The following is a 21,984-nucleotide window of genomic DNA, read 5'->3' on the forward strand; positions in this document are numbered from 1 at the left end:
TATGCAGTGCTTCATAACAACAAATTGCCTCCAATGAGCGTGAAGTCGCAACTGTTTACATTCGATTTGTTTCAGCAGTTAACGCGCGGGCTCATGCGCATGCGCAGTAGTCACGTTTGAGTAGTAGATTCTCCCGCTTCTGTCAACAGGATTGTGGCTGTTGGCTGTGCAAGCAGTCGCAGCAAGCAGCTAGATACTACCGGGAAAAGGGGGCGCCAAATTCATATTCTTGAGGAAAAAAAACTTGTTACACAAAGCACCTAGCATCCAGCGCACGTTTGCCCATCAATTAGTCATATGATTTTGAAACGCTTCTCTGTTGGTTTTTGAACATTTTTGAACACATTTTAAGTTGATTTCTGAATGAATCATAAGCTGACATTTGAATGCATGCATAGTGTACGTGATGTCTCTGTCAGGAGAATCCTCGTCGCATCTAGAAATAAACTTTCCACAGACAAAAGGGGACGGGGCTATACGAGCTGAGTGGAGTGAAGCCGAATGGATGAATGGCAATCGCTGTCTGATTATGTGGCTGATTGGGTGTGCGAATGATCAGCGTTGTTATAATTACTAACGAAATCCATAGATTCAGACTATCAGAATGGAAATAAACGACTGACAGGAATAACAGGTAAGAAAGATCTCGGTGTGTCTAAGAAAATGAAGTTTTGACAGAAAATGTTTGGCCAGATCGCTACACTAGTAAGGACCAGTAGTACAGTCCCCGGCTACCAGCCGCTTAAGTTCTATTATGGGAGTAACGAGGAAAACGTGTTGTTCGAACGCCTAATAACGTCTAACCGGAAAGTAATCGCGTGATAACTAAACCTGTAATTCTGGCAGGGTTAGTGAAGTTAATCGGCGAACAATAGCAGCAATAGCTACAGAATTGGTGATGACAAGATTGTTTGTTAAAACGAGGAAGGAGAAGAAACGGGGACATCACACAAATTATGGGAGAATAAGACAATTCCAAATTTATATAAAAATTTCGTAATACTAGTTTTCGATCTCATGCTAGAGAAGCTGGTGCATATGAATGAAACGTGAAACTACTTCCTAACATAAAGCTTTTTGCTTGGAGTAGGCCTAATAGGCATTTGATATTGATACTTATTGGATTATATTCTGTCGTGTTTTAAAAATGACCATTTGTGCCAAAACAGTCTCGTTTATTTGGTGTGTTATAAAATTGCTGCCGTATTAGAAAGGCCTATTTTGTTTTATCTAGCAGACAGTGACAAAATAGTCGTAATCAGATCGAGAAACCACACCAGTCTTGGGTATTGTTTGTATTAACAGCTTTTTCAGTATTAGATAACTACATTTCGATTTTCCATGTAGCAAAACGTTTGACAAACTTTGAGGTAAAAGATTCTTTCACAGAAAGGAAAACGCGCCATGTAAAGCTTTAGCAAGATTAGAGAGAAAAAAATGCTAGGAGCTAAGGTGTGAAGAAATGTGTAATTTCTTGCTTATCTCTTGTCAGTACTGGTTTTATATATCCTATATTTAATTTTATGTCACACAAAACAGCAAGTTATTAACTAATGGGCAATGAAGAGTTCAGATATTCCGAAGAGTTCTTGTTCTCTCGTTTACAAATAATCCCATCCGCTATTAATTGCGAGATTTTTTTTTTTAAGAGAGGCAGGCTGTCAAACCGGCCGACTGGGAGCAGGAGAGGCACCACAGGACATTTCAATTTCCACTCTCCTGAATATAGTTTGGACGTGCGGTAGAAAAATGCTTTATGAAGAGGCATGGAACTGCACTTGGGCATACTTAAGACCAAATAATGTCTTACAGAATCTGCCAGGAAGTTTAATATGTCTTACATTTCCTCGAATACATACGTTTTATGTTTCAGACTTTTCAGAAAGATGTGCGCTACAAGATGAACATATTTTGAAAATTCGATTTTTTTAGTATTGACCCGGTTCTCAAATGTCGTAGATCCGGGGCTGATGCGCAGAGCAATCTGAGCTATAGTGGTTAGTCTCCACGTGACCCGTGTTTACGTTCAGTGATTTTGCTATTTCCCCTTCGTTTACTCTCACGTCAAATGAAAACAAAACGGATATCCGTGGCCGGGAGCTATCAAGTGAATTAAAACACATTCACATAATTACTAAAGGCCGAAATATGTCATTAGTTTCAGATTTGATTTTATTTCCACCTTCCTGACAGTCAAGCACTAATCGCCTTGCGGAACAATGAAGTTATTTTTGTCTGTTTGCTAAAAAATTTGACTTTTGCTAACCTTTTCCGCAGAGGCAGTCAATGTATTTGAAAAGAAATGTTTAATTCCACAGTACTGGGTAGTTTCATCTGTTCGCTGCATTTCATGTGCACGTTTTCATTTTCTAGCAAGTATGGCATTATGCCATGATAAAGAACCAAACATGATATAATGCAGTACTGGTGCTCCAAGAAAATTTACATCCAGAAAACCACACTTAAAAGCTTAATATCAGGTCGGGGTCTACGGTATTTCATTGGGAATCTGGACATACGAGTGTGCCTTTAAGTATGCACTTTAAATGTGCACATTTTAATATGGTTCACGAAATTCCGATGCTCTTGCAGTATCATCTTTCATTGATGATCTTTTACACGTACGTACATACGGGCTTCCTACGTCATGATATCTACCCAAGCGCGGTGTCGCCTGTTACCTGAGCTCTCTGGCAACTGCTGAAACGAACCTATGTAACAGGTCGCGGGAAAATATTACGATTGGTGGTTCGAAAAACGTTACTTTCAAAATAAATATCCTTTTACGTAAGTTGAACTACGTACAAGAATGGACCGTGAATTTATTAAATCACAAAGCGTTTGACTCTCATTTAAAAATCAGCTGTCTGATGACGAGCCATTTAGAAGCATTTCGAACCCTTAACATCAGACATTTATGTCATTATTAAAAATTTTACAGGCACATTTGTATGATATCTCTTAAAGTGTAATACGCGCAAAAAAGATCAACAGTATATGCGAAAGCTTAGCTTCTCTTGTAGCTTGAGACCAGTATTTTATGTGAAAGCTTTTCTTTTCTTGCAACAACACTATGTATATTAATTTAAACTATTAACTTTCCCTGTTTGGCGCGCTACTTAACACTGACTTTGCTATTGGCTGACTACATCACATGTCCTATACTCTGAATATCCGCTGTCATCGGCTGGCGAGATCACGTGACATGAGTTACGAACGGCTTACAAAAGCAAATCGTAATCTCGATTTCAATGGTTCGGAAAGTAACATGCGGTGTTTGGTGGAATTCCAATGTATGTTTTCGTAATACGAAAATACGCAGCGTACATGTTGCTGCACATCTAAGATATTTCCAAAACGTGTCTTTTTCTCTGAGTTTCGTTTTCTAAAGTGCCGGGAAATTGTACGCCCGTGTACAAAACCATAACCATTCAAAGGAGTGATAGGGGAAAATATACTGTCACCCGGGAGAAAGTGTGTTTTTAACCGGGAAATCCGGGAATTTTTTTTTGTTTGTCCACGTAGACACCCCGTGTGTGCATTTGTCTCAGAACGCAACAGGAGGATCTGTCACAACAGAAAATTGAGTAATATATATATATATATATATATATATATATATATATATATATATATATATATATATATATATATGTTTGCAGAAATTTTGCCACATGAAAATCGCATTTTTAAAAATCAAGGAATGTGTTAACAAACTGATAAAATTCACATTTACCTCATTTGGTTTACAAATGACAAGCCACCAGTGCAGAACACCATACAGATGGTCCTGCAAAACCCTCTAATGTAAAATCAAAGTAAGAACAAAAACTGCCTTTAGGCCTCGTTTTGTTAGAAGAGCTACAACCTAAAATATGGTTTTTCAATAAACAAAACCCACTTATGATGGTACAGAGGTGCCAAACATGTTTGGGTATCATGAAAAACCATTGTTTTACATAAAATTCAGAACCTATATCCAATAATGTTATATTTGTAGGATACTTTTGTTTCACACCACTTCCAATATTATCAAGATCTTGGTGTATATTTATGCAGTTTCTTTCAGACAGTACTTTATCATAGGTAACTGTATCTCCTACAAATAGTCTGTGGTTGCTACTATTATTATCTGCAAAGTCATTAATATACAACATTAACAGTAAGGGGTCCCAACAGACTTTCCCAGGACAACCCAAAGCCTACTTCTACAACTGATGATAACTCTGCGTCCAAGATAACGTGTTGTGCCCGTCCCACCAAAAATTCTCAGTCTTGTCACAAATTTCATTTGATATATCATATGATCATATTTCTAATAATAAGTAGCTATGGTAATGAGGTAAATGCTTTTCGGAAATCAAGAAATACTGCAGCTCCCTGACTGCCTTGATCCAAAGCTTTCAGTATCTCATGTGAGAGAACAGTGCGAGTTGGGTTTAACATGATTGATGTTTTTGGAATCCATGTTGGTTAGTATGGAGGTGGTCATTCTGTTAGAGATACCTCATTATGTTTGAGCAGAGAATATGGTATAATTTTCTACAACAAATAAATGTCAAGAAAAGTGGTTGGTAGTTTTGTGGATCACTTCTGCTATGCTTCTAGTAAATGGGTGTGGCCTCTGCTTTTTTCAAACTACTGGCCATAACTGGTACATAAGTAGGTATTGTCTTCCCCACCCCCCACCCCTCTGTTGGCATTCCGGTTGCCACATGTTTGTTTACCAAGTGTCATTTCTAGTTCACTGTTGCAACTTGAGTTTACTTATTGTCATTTGGAGATGCTGAGTGGAGCTGTGCGTGGTAGAAAATGGAGAAATTGGAACACTTTAGATGTATACTTCTGTTTGAGTTCAGTAGAGGGATGACAGCAGTGGAGGCAGCCAGGCACATTTGCGCTGTGTATGGGGATAATGCCGTTGGAGAGAGCACGGCAAGAAAATGGTTTTCTCATTTTAAGGAGGATCATTTTGACCTTAGTGACTCCCCGCATTCAGGAAGGCCTTTGGAGATTGAAGATAATCGTTTAAATACCTTGATCCACAGTGATCCACATCAGTGTACAAGAGAACTGGCAAATGTGATGAACTGTGATCATTCCACCATCATGCGACATTTGCATGTAGTGAGGAATGTTAAAAAATGTTGTGTACTGGTACCATGAGCTCTAAGCCAAAATCACAAAAATCGGTGGATGGCCATATGTGCAACTCGGCTTGCTCATAAATAATTAGCTCAGGAGCAACACAGACCATTCTTATCCTATATCATTGCTGGTGATGAGAAATGGTGTCTTCATGCTAACATAAGGAAAAGAGAGGAATGGTTGTGCTCAAACAAAGCAGCAACTCCCTGTATGGAGACCTACACCCATCCACAAAAAATGTTGTGTGTCTGGTGGAACTGCAGTGGTGTAGTGTGTTACAAATTGCTTCCCCGACATGTAACCATCACTGCTGACATTTATTTTCAATAATTGAGATGTCATGCAAATGCAATCCGAGAATGACAACTGGGAAGACCACATAGTGATGCTACTCCACGATAATGCCCACTCGCGTTGTGCTATACTGACAAAAAACACTGTACAGGAGCTGTGTTGGGAAGTCATTCCACACCCACTCCATTCACCTGATTTTGCACTCTCAGATTTCGCCCTTTTCCGATCTCTATCAAATAACATTCTAGAAACTTGCTTTCCAGCCGAAAATTTGCTCTGATCATGGCTTGATGATTTCTTTTCCTCGAAACCACATGAATATATCGTGTGGGAAGTTTAAGTACATTTATTTCTTACTAATAAGAAACTCCTGTTGATTCAGCATAAGGAAATATGTGACACCTGGCAACGCATTTCACAGCTTTCAACTGTGAAGTGCAAACAGCTTTAGGCAAAGACAATAGCCATCTATAGAACTATGAAGAGGTGTACCCATAGAGATGTTTACAAAGTCGTGTTGCAGATATGCAAAGCAGCTGGTCCCAGTGACAGAAACTTTATTATGAAACCCCAGCGTGCCAAAATTATACAATGGCGTAAGGTTATGTGTTAAGAAGATGTCAGCTAATCTCCTTGAAGCTATCATCTTAACAAGAAAAGGAAAAGAATGAAATTGTGTACATCCCACAGATATGCCTTACTCACAATTGTTCCCTTTCACTTCGAGGCTGCAGTTTCCGGCAAGACTTGGATTTGCCATTACAGTTAACATGTCACAGTGGCAGTCTGTTACATACTGTGGAGTGGATTTGACACCCATGCTTTTCTCTGTCAGCTTTATGCCACTTGCTCAAGGGTGGGCTCTCACAAAGATTTATTCATTGTAGCCCCTGGACATGCAACTAGAAATATTCTTTATAATTAAATTTGGAGTTAAATAAACATCACAGTTTGTTTTTGTGTAATATATTTCTTAATGTATGTACTATAGGACACACTTACACATTTGGAAAAAGAGGCAACAGAGTGGAGGAGATGTGCTGTGAAAGTCTGAGTAGTGTAAATGTGGAAAATGAAAGGATGGATTGGTTCTAGCAAACAAGTGGTGTGAAACAGGGCAATACAGTGTCACTTCTCCTTTTCATTGTGGACTTGGATGAGATAATGACTTGGTAGGGGGGGGGGGGGGGGGGAACTGGAGAAGATGAAAGCTGTGGTGTTTGCAGATGAATTGATGACCCGGGCAACAGCTGGATGCTAGAGACAGAATGGAAAATATCAAGTACTTGGGAAATGTGATAGAGGAAAATGGAAGAAATGAAAATTAGATCATTGAAAGTGGGATACAGGCCAAAGCATTCCTGTGAAATGTTGAGAGTAAGAAGTAATACATAGAAGTTACTACATCCCAGTACTGACCTACGCATCTGAAACATGAGTAACGAGGAAGAGATTTAAGCAGATTACAGGTATATGATATGAAGTTCCTCAGAAGCAGGATAGGAGTAACAAAGAGATGCAGGATGAGGTATAAAAGGATAAGGGAAATACTGAAAGAGGTACCCTTGCAGAGCAGGGATAGAAGCATCAAAGCTGAGATAACAAGGGCACTTAAAGAGAATGGAAAACAAGAGGATACCCAAGAAGATACATTACATGAAAATGCAAAGGAAATGACTGGGGAAGATTCAGGTATAGATCGGTGAAAGGAAAAAGGTGGTGACAGCTAGACCAGAGTGGCCACAGAAAGATGCTGGGAAAGCAGGGCTAGAGGGCAAGGCCGAGGCTGGAAGCTGTCCATTATGGTGGTGGTGGTGAATCAATCATACGTTTCATACATATTTTGTTGTACAGCTGTTTGGTAGTTTCACAGGTGCTTTCAGGAATACAGAGAAATGAAATTTTTCGATATTGCACTACAAACACAGTTGTATTTTGTTTTTTGCGTCTGATAGAAAATTGGCAAAATGAATACCTGGACAAGGCAGAGTTTGTCTGTTAGTATTAAATTATTGTTCACAAAGTTGTGTGTGTTAATTATATCTAGATGGTTACAAGGACAAAAGTGCAGTAACAAAGTAATAAATGGTGAACGTATTTGTCAGAGGCAGAGTAAACAAAGTACTTTGTCATGTTTAGAAATGTAGTTTTTATTTCGGGTGCAGCTTTGCGGGGTGCAGCTTTGGCATGTAGCCTGCGGACGACATGCCACTGTCATGTGCAGCCTTCCGAAAGTCGAGCACACCTCACTGTATCGAGGTCTGTGTGAAGAGTGCCTAGTGCCACACTAGCAGTTCATTGTGTGCTAAGTGTCAACCCATGTGTGCACAAACTGGTCAGAGGTGATGGAGGCAGTTGCATCCACAATTCTTCTCAGAGATTCTCAAGTACATGTACAGACGAGGCATAAGCAATGTGTTTAACATAACGCCACAGGAATAAATTCAGAGAATTTGTCCTGAAATCACAGTGGCCACATGGTCGGTCCACCACATCCTACCCATTGCTTTGGAAATGTGTGGTCCAGGAAGTAATAGACATATAAACTCCAGTGCAGTTGTGCACCTTCTGCTGGAAGGTCACATTTGGAAGAAAGTGAAAGACAACAAATTGTTCAAGAAAATCAAGATAAATGGTTCTTGTTTCCATCTGCTCAGTGAGGAAAATCTGTGCTGTCTTTTATAAGTGCAAGCCACACAATAATCTTTTTCATTGCTTCTGACATTTTCCTAAAATTATTCCAAAAACTGTTTCTGAACACCAGATGATTGTTGTCAATTAACCTTCCCACATACGGAATGTTGCTTCATCAGAAAACATGTTTCCTAAATAGTTGTTTTCGCTTTTATGCTTGCCTAATTTGAACTTTGTAAACTTGCAAGTGAAGTCATTTATGCCGTACCTTATGAACTGTTGAGCAAGGGATATTTAACTCTTGTGATGCTCAGTAAACTGGCTTATTTGGACAGTCTCTCTGGTTTCCTCCACCATTTCATCAGAAATTGCTCTTGTCTGTTTACTCTCCCAGTGGCTAGGAACTTGTCATATGAAGCCTTAATCATCTTCACATGTGATGGCGTCCTTTAAAATTCATGTTAGAAATTTCTATGGACAGCAATGGGTGATCTCGTTTTTGCATACTGCACCACACATTGGGCTAAGTCTTTAGATATAGTTATTTCTGGTAATTATTTAGCAGCTGAAACACAGAAAAAGGAATCTTGTATGAAAAATCTATGCTGATCACTTTTAGTTGCTTTACATGAGGCTGCAAACCACAAGTATCCATCTCCTAGTTTTTGATAGCATTTGGAAACAGATGGTTTCAAGTGGACTTGTTGTATAATAAAGCTACTAATCAAAATTGTGAAATTATTTGCCAGTGTCTTAGTTGTAGGAAATGACACAGCACCTTACAGATTTGTAAGAGTATGTGTCTTTCGTGATGGTGTCATGAGTGGGCCAGATACGAGAGTCCATAATATAAAATGTGACTAGGAGAAGACAGTGGTACTTACACTGTCCACTCACATTAATATGACCACCTGTCATAAGCCTGAATAGCCACCATTTGCAGTACAGACTGCTGCAAGATGTTCAGGAATGGAGCCAATGAGGATCTGAAAAGTATCAGCAGGGATGTGGAGCCATGCCATGAGCTTCGCTGGGTTTGTCCGTTGAGGATCCATGCCCCAAACACGCAGATCGATTGGGTTTAAATCTGGGGAGTCTGGTAGCCAGAGGAGTACTGTAAATCGTCTTGATGCTCTTCAAACCATACATGTACACTGCTGGCCGTGTGACACGTTGCATTGTCCTGCTGGGAGATGCCATCATGCTAAGGGAAAAAAAACTGCATGTAGAGGTGGAGATGGTCACCAAGGGTAGATGCATTCTGGTGTTGACCCATTGTGCCTTCCAGAATAAAATCACCCAGGGAATGCCACAAAAATACTCCCCAGACCATATCACTCCCTCCTTGGGCCTGGTCCCTTCAGACGATTGTTGCATGCTGTTTGATTTCAGACATTTCACACCTTGCACGTCAGAGGCCACCTGTCTGGTGAAAAGGTCACCTGTCACCACTAAGTGGCCATCTAATAGTAGCACTGATGTGCAAATTCCAGCATTCATCGCCAGTGAACAGAAGTCAGCTTGGGTGAATGTACTCAGCATCTGCAGTGGAGATCCATAAGCAGCAACAGTTGCAGGATGGTCATTGAAGAGACATTGGTGGTAGTCCCTTGGTTCATCTGGGTGGTCAGTTGCTCAACAGTTGCACATCTGTTTGCCCATATACATGTCCGTAGCAGTCATTCACCCCTATCATCTATGGTACGTGAGGCACCACAGTTGCCTTGGCACCATTTCTGGGTAGCACCATTTTGCCATGTGTGGTGTGCTTCAAACACAGCAGCACCTGAACAGTTCACCAACTTTGCCAGTTAGAAAATGCTTCGGCCCTTGGCCCGAAAGCCAATGATATGCGTTTTGTATGTTAGATAGACCACTCCATTTCTGCAGTACGATGACGACTGCTCAATGATAAAGTTGCATATTATGAATCCATAGGTCTCGGGTTTGGTTCCCGTAGTCTTAAGACTTTTTATCATTTTTCACTTCTTTCACCTCGGGCTTTGTTAATATGAAAAATGCCAAAGTGCTCCCTGGTTCTGAATCAACATTACATTGAAGTTCCCCTTATAACTTGCTGGGAAAGTCAGTTCAAGGGTCAAAGGAGAACAATTACATACCATCTGTCAGGACCATGTATAAGAACAACCACCTTTCAGATTGATGACAGATTTCTTCTACACAGAGTTGATATAGATTACACCAAACTATAACGGAGGTATGGTTCTGAATGTTGAGTCGTTTTCCTTGTTGACCTTGGAGAGTCTCCTCCTAGCAGAATTCGTCTGTTTCATTGCACATATGTATTCTATCCTAAGGGCACCAGAGTGGATGACAATTAATCAAAGGTATAAGTTTTTCATTGGCTCAGGTTCCCCAAGCAGCCTAGAATCACACAGAAAAATTGTCCAGGATGTTCAGACCACTCTTTTACAACGTTTCACTCTGTACAGTACTAGCACACTTGATTCTGTGGAAAATAAGCTGACAAGTGGCCAAAGAGGGACGTGAATAGGCCACTGAAACAAAAGGGTGGCATTCAGCTGTGCACAATTGCTCGCATGTTGTAGCAATGCAAAACTGAATTGATGGTGGTGCTAAATAATAAATTAACGTGAGGTATGATTTTATGTTTATGTTGTATCAGCCACTATGTAACATAAAAAGAAATTTCTCTATCAAGATCTGTTCTTCATTGTTGTGGTCTTCAGTCTGAAGATTGGTTTTACACACACACACACACACACACACACACACACACACACACACACACGAAAAAACCTCCAACACCTCCCACCATTACCACATTGACAACTTTTTATGCCTCAGGATGTGTCCGTCAACAGATCCATTCTTTTAGCCAAGTTGTGCTATAAATATCTTTTCTCCCAATTTGATTCAGTAGCACATCATTAGTTACACAATCTGCTCTCTTATTCTTCAGCATTCTTCTGTAACATCCATTTCCAAAGCTTCTATTATCTTCTTCTCTAAACTGCTGGACCACATTTCACTTTTGTACAACACAACACTCCAAATATCTTCAGAAAAGATTTTTTAGCACTTAGATTTATACCGTTGATGTTTCTGAGCCATTGAGTCTCACAACTATCAACTTTAATGATGTAGGCTGAAATAGTGAATTAAAATGCGTACAAGTGCCAGGTTCCGAACCCGTGTCTCATGTTTACTAAGAATTTTGGCTGGCACAGCTGCACGGACCACCATAATATGTCTCCCTCTCCGATAAAAATTCCAGATAATATATCATCTACGCCTGAGGTGCATTTGGTATTAACTCCCTTTTGCTCATAGCTAAGGTGCTATTCCAATATAGGAGATCCTTGCCAGTACTTATGGTAGGAGGGAAATAGCTATGGGATGAGGCATGAATTGGAATTTCTATTGGATAGTGAGACATGCTACGGTAATCCGTGCAGCTGTGGTTGCCTGAGTGCCAGTGTGGTGCACTGGAGAACACATCTGCCTAGCAAGCACGACACCCAGATTTAAATCCCAGCACTGGTACAAATTTTAATTCGTTGCTTCAGCCTGCATCCTTATCGTATTTAAATTTATAATAGATTTTAATAACTCCTCCTTTTGAGGAATTGCGTGCTATAGTCTGTCTGTATTCCACATCCTCTCCAGTTTTGGCCATCATAAGTTATTTTGCTGCCTAAATACCAAAACTCCTCTACTTCGTGTGTCTCATTTCGTAGTCTACTTCCTTCATCATCATCATCTTCTTCTTCTTCTTCTTCTTCCTCCTCCTCCTCCTCCTCCTCTTCTTCTTCTTCTTCTTCTTCTTCTTCTTCTTCTTCTTCTTCTTCTTGGTGCCATGCACTAGTAGTGCATCAGCTGCTCACAGGCAGCGTTCCCTTGCTTCTTAAAGCAGCTCTTCAAAGTTGTTGATGCCAGTCCATGTCTTGATATTCTATAACCATTATTGCTTCCTTCTACCTGATGGGTGCTTTCCTTCTATTCTGCCTTCTAGAATTAATTGCTGAAGTTCATATTTCTTCCCAGTCATAACGTGCCCCAGATATGAAGTCCTTCTTTTATTTGTCCCCATTAGTTATCTATCCACCCCGGCTCTACACAGCACTTTGCCCACTTTCTCAACCCATGGTATTTTTAGTAATTGGCACATGAACCACATTTCTGTTGCTTCTAATCTCTATACAGAAGCTGCTTTAATTGACCAAGTTTCCGCTTCATAGAGTAGTACGGGGATAACGTAGCATTGTACGACCCGTATTCTCAGATGGAGCGGCATGTCTGTGTGTGTCAGCGCATTTTGTAGCTTTCAGTAAGTTTCTTTGGCAGTCCCGCAACGAATCTTAATTTCATCACAATCAAGTTTCGAGTTTATCACAGATCCTAGATACTTAAATTTAGTTACTTTCTCGATTTTACTACCATTAATATTAGGTACTTATTTTGACCAGGGGTTCTCTCAATTGACATCCATGTAGTTTTCTTGGTATCTATTCTGACACCAAAATCCTGACCAGCTTTATCTGTTTCTGTAAGTATTTTCTGTAGCTCAGCTATGGATGGCGCAAACAAAGCTATGTCGTTGATGTGCGGTAAGTTCCAGATCTTCACTCCATTTACTTTTATACCAAATAATTCTGAGTTTTGACTGGATCGAAAAATCTTGTCCAGGTACAAATTGAACACTAATGGGGATAGTATACAGCCCTAGCGGACTCCTTTCAGTATTTGCATTGATTCTGTTTTTAAATGTTTGGTAATTCTGACCTCTCCTCTCTGATTCCAGTATAATTTCTGAATGATTCTTATGTCCTTACCATCCAATCCTATTTCTCGTAAGATTGTGATAAGGGGGTCATGCTTAACGGTGTCAAATGCATCCTCATAGTCGATAAAGCGCATATGGATATCGTGCTGATAGTCTTAGCATCTTCGCATAAGTATCTTCATGCCAAATAATGCTTCTCAAGTTCCCATTCCTTCATAAAACCAAACTGGGTTCCTCCACAATGCTTTTCAAATTTTTTTAAATAAATTCGATTATGAATAATTCTTAGGAAAGTTTTCAGAGCATGACTCATCAACGAGATCAATCAAAATTCTGAGCACGTTTATGCATTTGCTTTCTTGGGTAATGGGACAAAGGTTGATTTCGGCTATTCATCCGTTATCTGGCCTGAGCTGTAAATTTTGTTCACTATCAGATTCTTTAGCAAATTTGCGGGTGAGTTAGCCCTTTTTTAATTATAATCTACTGTACTGTGCCAGTAGTTGGAAGAAATCACATGTCACGTTCTTCTAGAAGAAGGGCAGCTAAAATGACCCACAGAACTACTGTCCAATATCCTTGACACGCATTTGCTGCAGAATCGTATAACGTATTCTGAGTTCAGCATCAGCTGATTGAATTCAACCACATTCCTTTACCATGGTTCTATTTTTATTGTAGGTACACACACACCACACCACACCACACCACACCAGCGCGCACACTGCTACCACTGCACTGCACAACACAAGAAAGGATCACGTTTCCAGAACCCCATAATTGTCGCCCTGGTGAAGCATAAATTTGAAATTTGCCTCTAAAGTGTCTACACTCTTACTCTGTAATGATGCAAAAGTTTAGCACTCTGTGGTGTCACTCTCAGACCTGGTGACCCTTCAGACAGCAAGTTGTCGATCGATGTGGAAAAAAAGACCGGGGCTCAGAAGTTCATGTGAAGTGTAAGGTGGAATAGTGATGTCACATCACCACAATTCAGCCCAATGCCACTGTGGATATGTAACAGGGTGGGAAAGCCGTCACATTTTCTCTTACCCACATTTCACCTCCTCCTTTTGAGGCCTCTGCGATGCCTAGTGGTGAATCGGGCTGTTTTCTTGTGAGTGGCTGAGGAAAACCCACCACCACTTAGAATCGACACAAAAAAGCCCCAAGGTGGCAAAAAGGGCATCACTGTAACTACCCCCTTTCCTGTGTGTGTCGGTTCCCCAACATTGCGCGATCGAAGACAGCAGTTTACAGTATGATGAACAACAGGATGATGATCTTGCCACTATTGACACTACCGGATGAATGAGTCAACGCTTTTCTGAGGACATCGGGTACGTGCAGCCCCATTTAATGTAATTGCACCCCTTTGGAATGGTGAATTAAATGAAATGTTTCTACAGGGAATTGTATAACTCTCTTGGAAAATGTCTTTCTGAGATTGATGTCTGAAATACTCCTCTGTGGCACTGACAGGGGTAGTCAATAATTAAATCAATTAAGACTAAGACTCTTATGAATCTGATGGAATGCCTAGCAGAATATTAAAGTACTGTGCTGCACATGTTAGACCTATACTTAGCCATACTTCTAATTTTTCCTTTAAGAATGGTCAGTTTCGTGAACGATTAAAGTACTCGGTTGTAAAGCCGCTTTATAAAAAGGGAGAAAGGGATAATGTAGACAATTTTAGACCTGTTTCTGTGGCGTCAGTGTTTGCTGAAGTTATTGAAAAGGCTGTGTATGTAATGATAATTGATCATTTTATTTCACATAATTTGCTATCAAATGTACAGTTCGGCTTTGGAAGTGGTTTGACAACTGAAAATGCTATATTCTCATTTCTCTGTGAGGAGATGGATTAAACAAAGGGTTTCGAGCGCTAGACATCTTTTTTTTTTTTATTTAACTAAGGCGTTTGATTGTGTTGATCACTAAATATTGCTCCAGAAGTTGGACCGTTATGGAATACTGGGAGTAGTTTACGATTGGTTCACCTTTTTACTGTAACAACAGACAGCAAAAGATTATTATTCACAATGGCTGCGATGTGGGTTCTGAGTGGGACACAGTCAAATGGGGAGGGGGAGATCAGTGCTGCGGCCACTCCTATTCCTTATTTACATAGGTGATATGCCCTCTAGCGCTACAGATAATTCTAAAATATTTTATTATTATTTTGAGCTTTTCCTCATTACAGAGGCTTATCTCCAACATAATAATTTACTTGGAAATTACAATACAAACAATAAACGTTCTTAAACTAAATTCTCAAAATATTTCTCTAGGTGTTACGATCTTGTGTGTCTTCTTCCTCTGTGCCCCTTCTCCTCATTGTGTGCTGTACATTTTGGAGCCAGGTGGTCATAGGTCGTCCTCTTCTTCTTCTCCCCTCTGGTTCCCACTCCAGTATCAATTTTGGTGTTCTGGTTTTCTCCATTCTTCGTACATGCCCGTACCACTGTAATTTCTTCCTATCCATTACGTCATAAATTCATTCTTTTATTTCCATTCTCCTTATTACTTCGGTGTTCCTTATCTTTTCTTTCCTGGAGATTCTTGCCGATCTTCTCCAAAAGTCCATCTCTAGAGCTTTTAATTTTTTAATGTGGTTCATGTTAATTGTCCAGGTCTCCGTTCCATACAGAACCACACTCTCTAATATGGATTTGTATATTAATTTTTTAGTTCTGCTCATTACATTCCTACTCCATAAGACTGAGTTAAGCATCCCAATGACCCTCCGTCCGCTACTAATTCTTTTATTGATTTTTTACTCTTGATTTTCCCTCAATTTCTAAAATGGATCCCAAATAACAGAAAGTGTTTATCTTTTTGATTTTATTTCCTTCAATGTATAGCTCATCCGAATCATTAGTCAAGTATTCTGTTTTTTGGTAATTAATCTTCAAACCCCAAGTTTTGTATGCTACTGCTAGTTGATTGCACATATAGTTAGCATCCTCCCATCTTGTGCTACGACTACTTGATCATCAGCAAATAATAAATGATGTAGGTAAACTCCATCTCTTATTTCTAATCCCATACTATTACATTTATGAGACCATGTTCTAAGGCTAATATCTATATAGATTTTAAATAATGATGGTGACATGGGACAGCCCTGTAAAAGGCCTTTGCTTGTTCTAAATTTCTGTGAAAGTTTATTACCAACTTTCACTTGGCAAATGTTATCTTTATACATCTGTTGTATTATTTTAATCAAGGAAGGGTTTATGTTTGCCATATGTAGTGCTCTCCAAAGTAATTTTCTTGGAACAGTATCATATGCTTTTTCTAGATCTATGAAAATTAATCCTATGTTTTTTGATTTTTCCCTATGTTTCTCCAAAATCTGTCGTAATGTGAAAATATGGTCTACACGTGATCTCCCAGCCGTGAATCCACATTGTTCTTCTTGGGTTCTAAAATTTTTTTCCAGTTTGTTTTTAATTACTTTGGCAAAAATTCTCATTAATGTGTTTGTAACACAAATTCCTCGATAGTTTGAACAAATTTTGCGATCCCCTTTCTTAAATATTGTATTCATGTAACCTAGCTTCATCTCGTTGGGTATTGAATCTCCATGTATCATTTTGTTGAAGAGCTGTGTTATCAGTTTCACAATTTTGTCACCACCATATTTCACACAGTCCAGATTGATATTGCCTGGTCCCGGCGATTTACCATTCTTTCCTATTCTCAATGCCTGAAGTACTTCACTTTCTAAAATCTGGATCTCATCATCTTCATGTCCTTTATCTTCCCCTGTTCCTTCTTCTAGATATTCTTCTCTGTCCTCATTTAATAATTTCTGGAAATACTCTTCCCATTCCTTTTGTGTTATCAGTTGGAGATTAGTTTTGCTTTTTGTATCCTGTTGAAGCTCTTTCAATACTGACCATGCTTCTTTTGCTCTCCCAAATCCTAATTTGCTATTCACCTTGGCACATGTTCTTTCCCATGCTTCATTTTTTGCCATCCTTATTTTTTTCATCACTTCATTCTTCTTTTCCTTGTATATTGATCTTGTTTCTTCTGATTTATCATTCAACCACTGAAGGAACGCATTTCGTTTTTCTCTTACGAGAACCTCTAGTTCCTCTGACCACCAATCTGCTTCACGGTTGTGGTTGCTATCTTTTTTACCTCTGTTGCTATGATTTTCACATTAGCTTTATATAGTCATATATTTCCTCTATACTTCCTTCAAATGATTCAACCAGTTTCCTTTCCATCCTGGCCGCAAAGAGTGTTCTGATACTTTCGTCTTGTAGTCTGTCAATATTAAAAGGTAAATTTTCATCTTTCTCAGTCTGGTTCGTTTTATTTATGTTACTTGTATCACTCCTTGCATTTTTCCATGGCCAGAAAGACTTCATTTTAACTAGATAGTGGTCTGATCCACACTGGGCTCCTCTAAATATTCTAAAATATTTCTGTTTGCTAATGACACTAGCTTGGTAGTAAAGGATGTGTGCAACATTGACTCGTGTTTCATGACGTAAGTTCATGTCTTGTAGAAAATAATTAACGCTAATTCACAGTAAGACTCAGTTTTTACGTTTTCTAACGCACAATTCAACATAACCCATCGTTTTAATTTCACAGAATGGGCGTATGATTAGTGAAACTAAAAGGTTCAAATTTCTAGGTGTTCAGATCGATCGTAAACTGTCATGGAAAGACCACGTTCAGGATCTTGTTTAAAGCGGTGTCTGAAGTAAATGATAGACACGAAAAGTAGTCTACTTTGCTTATTTTCATTCGCTTATTTCGTATAGTATTTTATTTTGGTGTAACTGCTCCCATTCTAAAAGGATATTTTTGGCTCCGAAATGGGCACATCTGGCAATAAGTGGTGTTAGTTCGCGGTGTGTGTGTGTGTGTGTGTGTGTGTGTGTGTGTGTGTGTGTACTGCCGTTTCTTGTTAACAATATCAGCTTATTCGCAAGAATTAGCACATTTCACTCAGTTAATACTAGGCAGAAATTCAGTCTGCATCTGGATCACACTTCCTTGACTCTTGTACAGAAAGATGTGCAGTATTCTGCTGCACCCATTTTCAATAATCTACCACAAGAATTCAAAAATCTTAGCAGTAATCCACGCGCTTTCAAATCGAAACTTGTCTCCTCATGGGTCACTCCTTCTGTTCTGTGGAAGAGTTCCTTGAAAAATTATGCTGATTCCTATGTTATATTGTTGATTGCGGTTACATAAACGTAATGGCGTGGGTCTTTTTGGGTTCATAAATATTTTATTTTATCTGTTATTGCATTTATGTTGTAATTTCATACACTGACACGTTCCATGACCTTGGAGATTCTTTCCTCAATTTGGTCCTACGGAACTAGGTGACTAGTGTGACATTATTAACCCACCTTACACCTCAGATGAACTTCTGAGCTCTACCTTTCCACATTTGTCAACGCCTTGCTGTTCGAAGTGTAGCTGAGCCCAAGGGTGACATCACAGGACGGCACGCTTTTGCACAGATACCGAGGAAGGTTGTAGGCACCTTTGAGCCAAATTTCAAACTTCGTTGCAATGGGAAACAATTGTGGGGTTTCGAAAAAGTGACTGTTTAATTGTTGTACAGTGTACGTCACGTTCTTGTTCTTCCATGGTTATAACTGCAGTTTAGGTTCTGTACAGGTTGTGGATAAACGTTCGATCCGTATATTTAATCACATCTACCTTCAGAATTTCAAAGACTGTATTCCTTTGCAAAACCTTTCTCAAAAATTCTAGAAACTTACAAAATTTTTATTGCCTCGGAGTCGCATGCAACTACGTGAAAGTGTTACTGGTGTAAACTCGAGTACGTAGTGCCGGTTTAGGATATGCAGTCAAATCGGTCGAATATTTATATGCATGTTAAGCTGCAGTTGGTTTTAAAGTAATGATGAGCATATAAGACCCGACTGAGCGAAGAACTACAGTAGTGGATACACTAGATTTGAGTACGGGAGAAGTGTGGTCGAGTTATACTGCCAGTTAGGTTTTCTGTTGTTCTCCCAAGTAGTTCAACACTAATGTTGGGATGGCAACCCTGAAAAGAACACGGCCGCTTTCCTTCCGCAAACCATCACAAATCGACCTTACGCAGTAATTCAGATGATCTCGCCGATAGGACCATCAAACCTAATCTTTCTCTGCCTGTTGTACACTGACTGATAAAGTGAGGCTAGCTGGCCCACAAATGTTGCATCTGGCTGTTGATATCCTGGGTACTGTCTGATCCCACAAATTTTCTTTTGGGGACAGCTCAGAAGGTCTAGCTCGTCGCATGAGTACCTCAACGTCAGGCTGGCAGTTCATAGGGACACGTCCTATGTGTGGACGAACATTCTCCTGTTGAAAAAGGCACCAGTGTGCTGTCACATGAGGACGCAGGATGTCGATGACGTTCTATTGTGCCATGTGTGTTCCCTCAGGGACTACCAGGTGTGACGTGCAGTCATGCCCGATAATTCCACACGTCATGAGTAACACAGCCGTGCCTCCCACCAAACTGTTGGAAGAATGAGACCTCTCCCGAGGTCGCCGCCATACTTGCCGCTGATGGTCATCCAGGATAGTGCAGAACCGCGATTCGTCGCTGAATACAAAGCGACGCCATTCAGTAGCAGTCTATGCTTCTGTTACGGCACTACTCCAGCGCAGCCGTCTGTGTCGTGTCTACAGCAGCCTACGTATGGGTCGTAGTTCTCTATTCTGGCTGGTTCTGGTCTTCGACCAATGGTGTGAAATGTCACAGTTTGTTGCAGAGACTCCATTACTTGCTCTCGGATGGCATGCGCAGATGTGAAGAGGTGCACGATGCGGCGATCCGCCCTTGTGATGGCCAGATGTGGTACCCGGAATGTTGATCACGTGTACGCCTGCCCTGACGTTCCGATGCACAATTCTACTATCCGACCAAACGGAGACCCGCAATAAGGTCCCTTCCAAACTCTGCCGGCTGCTGATAACGCTGTCTCATGTGTGTACCCGACATATCCGTGCCCTTCAGTGATCACTCATCATCGGACCCACTTCGTGCCCCTTACATAGCCTACCAGGCGTAGTAACAATACTAATGCACGCTAGTGGACATTCTACCTGTCACACAGCATTGCAATTCTATAATCATTTACATACCAGGCGATGGTGTGCACGTGTACGAAGTTACATTAACATCCGACCATGTCTTTTGGGTGCTTCACTTTTTTGTCAGGCAGTGTACTTATTGTGTGTTTCGCGTGGTTTTGCCTTGCTCCGCTGGCGAATAATCCAACTTGCTGTGGAAGACGAGTTCCTCGTAATGTTATGTCATATATTTGACAAACTAGCTGAAGACGGTTTGGAAAAAAATTACAGTTTTGAATATTGATTTGAGTGAAATTATTGTGAGAGAATGTAGAAACGAACTCAAAAAATTAATCCGTTGTAAAAACTGCTTGTCGTAACTGTCAGCTATAGATACGAAGAGTTTCAAGGCAGAAGGCACCACCATCTTACAATATGAGAGTAACGGAGCGACGTGCACTGCGTACAGTTTTACCTAGTCATTAACTTTCCCTGTTTTAAGGTGAACTGTGGGCTCACCATTAATTTACACAAAGGACAAGCTTGGCTCATTGTGGAATCGATCTGCGTGTTTGCCCATGACGCATGGAAAACTACGCGGCCGTCTCATGCTAAATCGTAATGTGTTATTGGTATTACCAGACAGGATAAGAAGGCGCACTATCACTCGTGACAATAATTGTAACTCTTATGCGCAAAACCTGCTGTAATCCGTTGGTGAACAAACGGATCTTACTGTTATTAAAAAGGTGAACTATATTAATGAAAAGCGCCGAAGCTAATTGCTTATATGTGGCAAAGAAAGAAAAATTGAAGAGAATCACGACCGTAATGGGGCAAGGCAAGACGATCACAAGTGTCACCCCTTTCCTCCTTTTCTCATATGTAATATTTCGGTACCATCTGGACGTAAGAATTCAGACGGTAAGTTACACTTTGACATACGAAGTGCTCCCATGGTGAAGTAGAACTGTCAGGGCTTATGTAACAAAATTCATTTACATATATCTCGAAAAGCACCGTTAGTAAATAGTTGCCAACAGCTCTAGGCTTACTCTAGCATGCCTCAGCCAACTAATAGGAGAGCTACAGGCTTAATATTGTACGCGATGATTGAAAGGAGGGGGTTGGGAAAAGGGGGGAGCATAGGAGGGACGACTGGCAAGAATCTGTCACACTATATACAAATTAATTAATCTGTGTTGTTCTAGCAGTGTAACTGATGTTGTTAAAGTATAGGGAACGCGATATACGTATAAAGCATGTAAAAATCCCGCACTTATTGAGCATTGTGGCGCGTTGGTTAAGGGAAGACTTGCATTTGAATGAAATAACCAATTTTCGTACCTAGAAGTAAGTTGCCGAACCAAAGCATTTGATAGCGTTGGACATGCTGTAGTCTTACGTAAATAAAAAGTATTATTTAGTTAAGGGAAAGCGCGCCAATGGTTCCATTCGTATCTGGTATAGGAAGCGAAGGGCGTTATTCAGTGTCGGCGAACGGGGAAAACGTGACAGATGATTCTTACTCTTTTTCGATTGCAGATGCGTAGGTGTCAAGTGAAACGAAGGGTTGCTGATTTGGGAAATAATTATCAATTTGCGAACATCGTGTAGACTTCTTTTAGTATCGAGACTCTGACATGCAAAGGGGTTTGGCATTAATAATATGAAGTCGTTCAGAAGGAACTGTAGCATTCACTCAGTGAACACGATGTAGAAAAGCAGTTTGCTCTTGGTTATACTTCCTTAATCTTTGTACAGAAAAGTTTGCGTGGTTATGAAAGCTCTTTTGCTCATTGTGCTTTCAGATAACCAGAAGGGTTCTGTAGCCCACACTTAGAAGAATGCAAGTGGTAAGGCTTCCTCGTGTCACACTCCTTTTGTTCTATACAACCAACCCCAAACAATTTTTTTAGAGGATTGCGCTACAGTACTACTTGGGTACGCTACTGAGAGTAGAAATTCCGTGGACTGGTTTTGGTAAACGTTACAGTTTTGAAAACTGTTAGTTTACAATATATCAGATACGAAAAATTTGGTAAGCATGTGTTTTTGCC

The 21,984-nt window shown here is 40.1% G+C and overlaps 1 protein-coding gene across 3 annotated transcripts in view; it reads left to right on the forward strand.

Moving 5' to 3' along the window:
* Nucleotides 1-21,984, forward strand: part of LOC124612739 (ADP-ribosylation factor 6) — a 120,978-nt gene that overhangs the window by 11,997 nt on the left and 86,997 nt on the right. The window lies entirely within an intron of this gene.

The sequence above is a fragment of the Schistocerca americana genome, chromosome 4 (assembly GCF_021461395.2).
Source record: "Schistocerca americana isolate TAMUIC-IGC-003095 chromosome 4, iqSchAmer2.1, whole genome shotgun sequence".
NCBI lineage: Eukaryota > Metazoa > Arthropoda > Insecta > Orthoptera > Acrididae > Schistocerca > Schistocerca americana.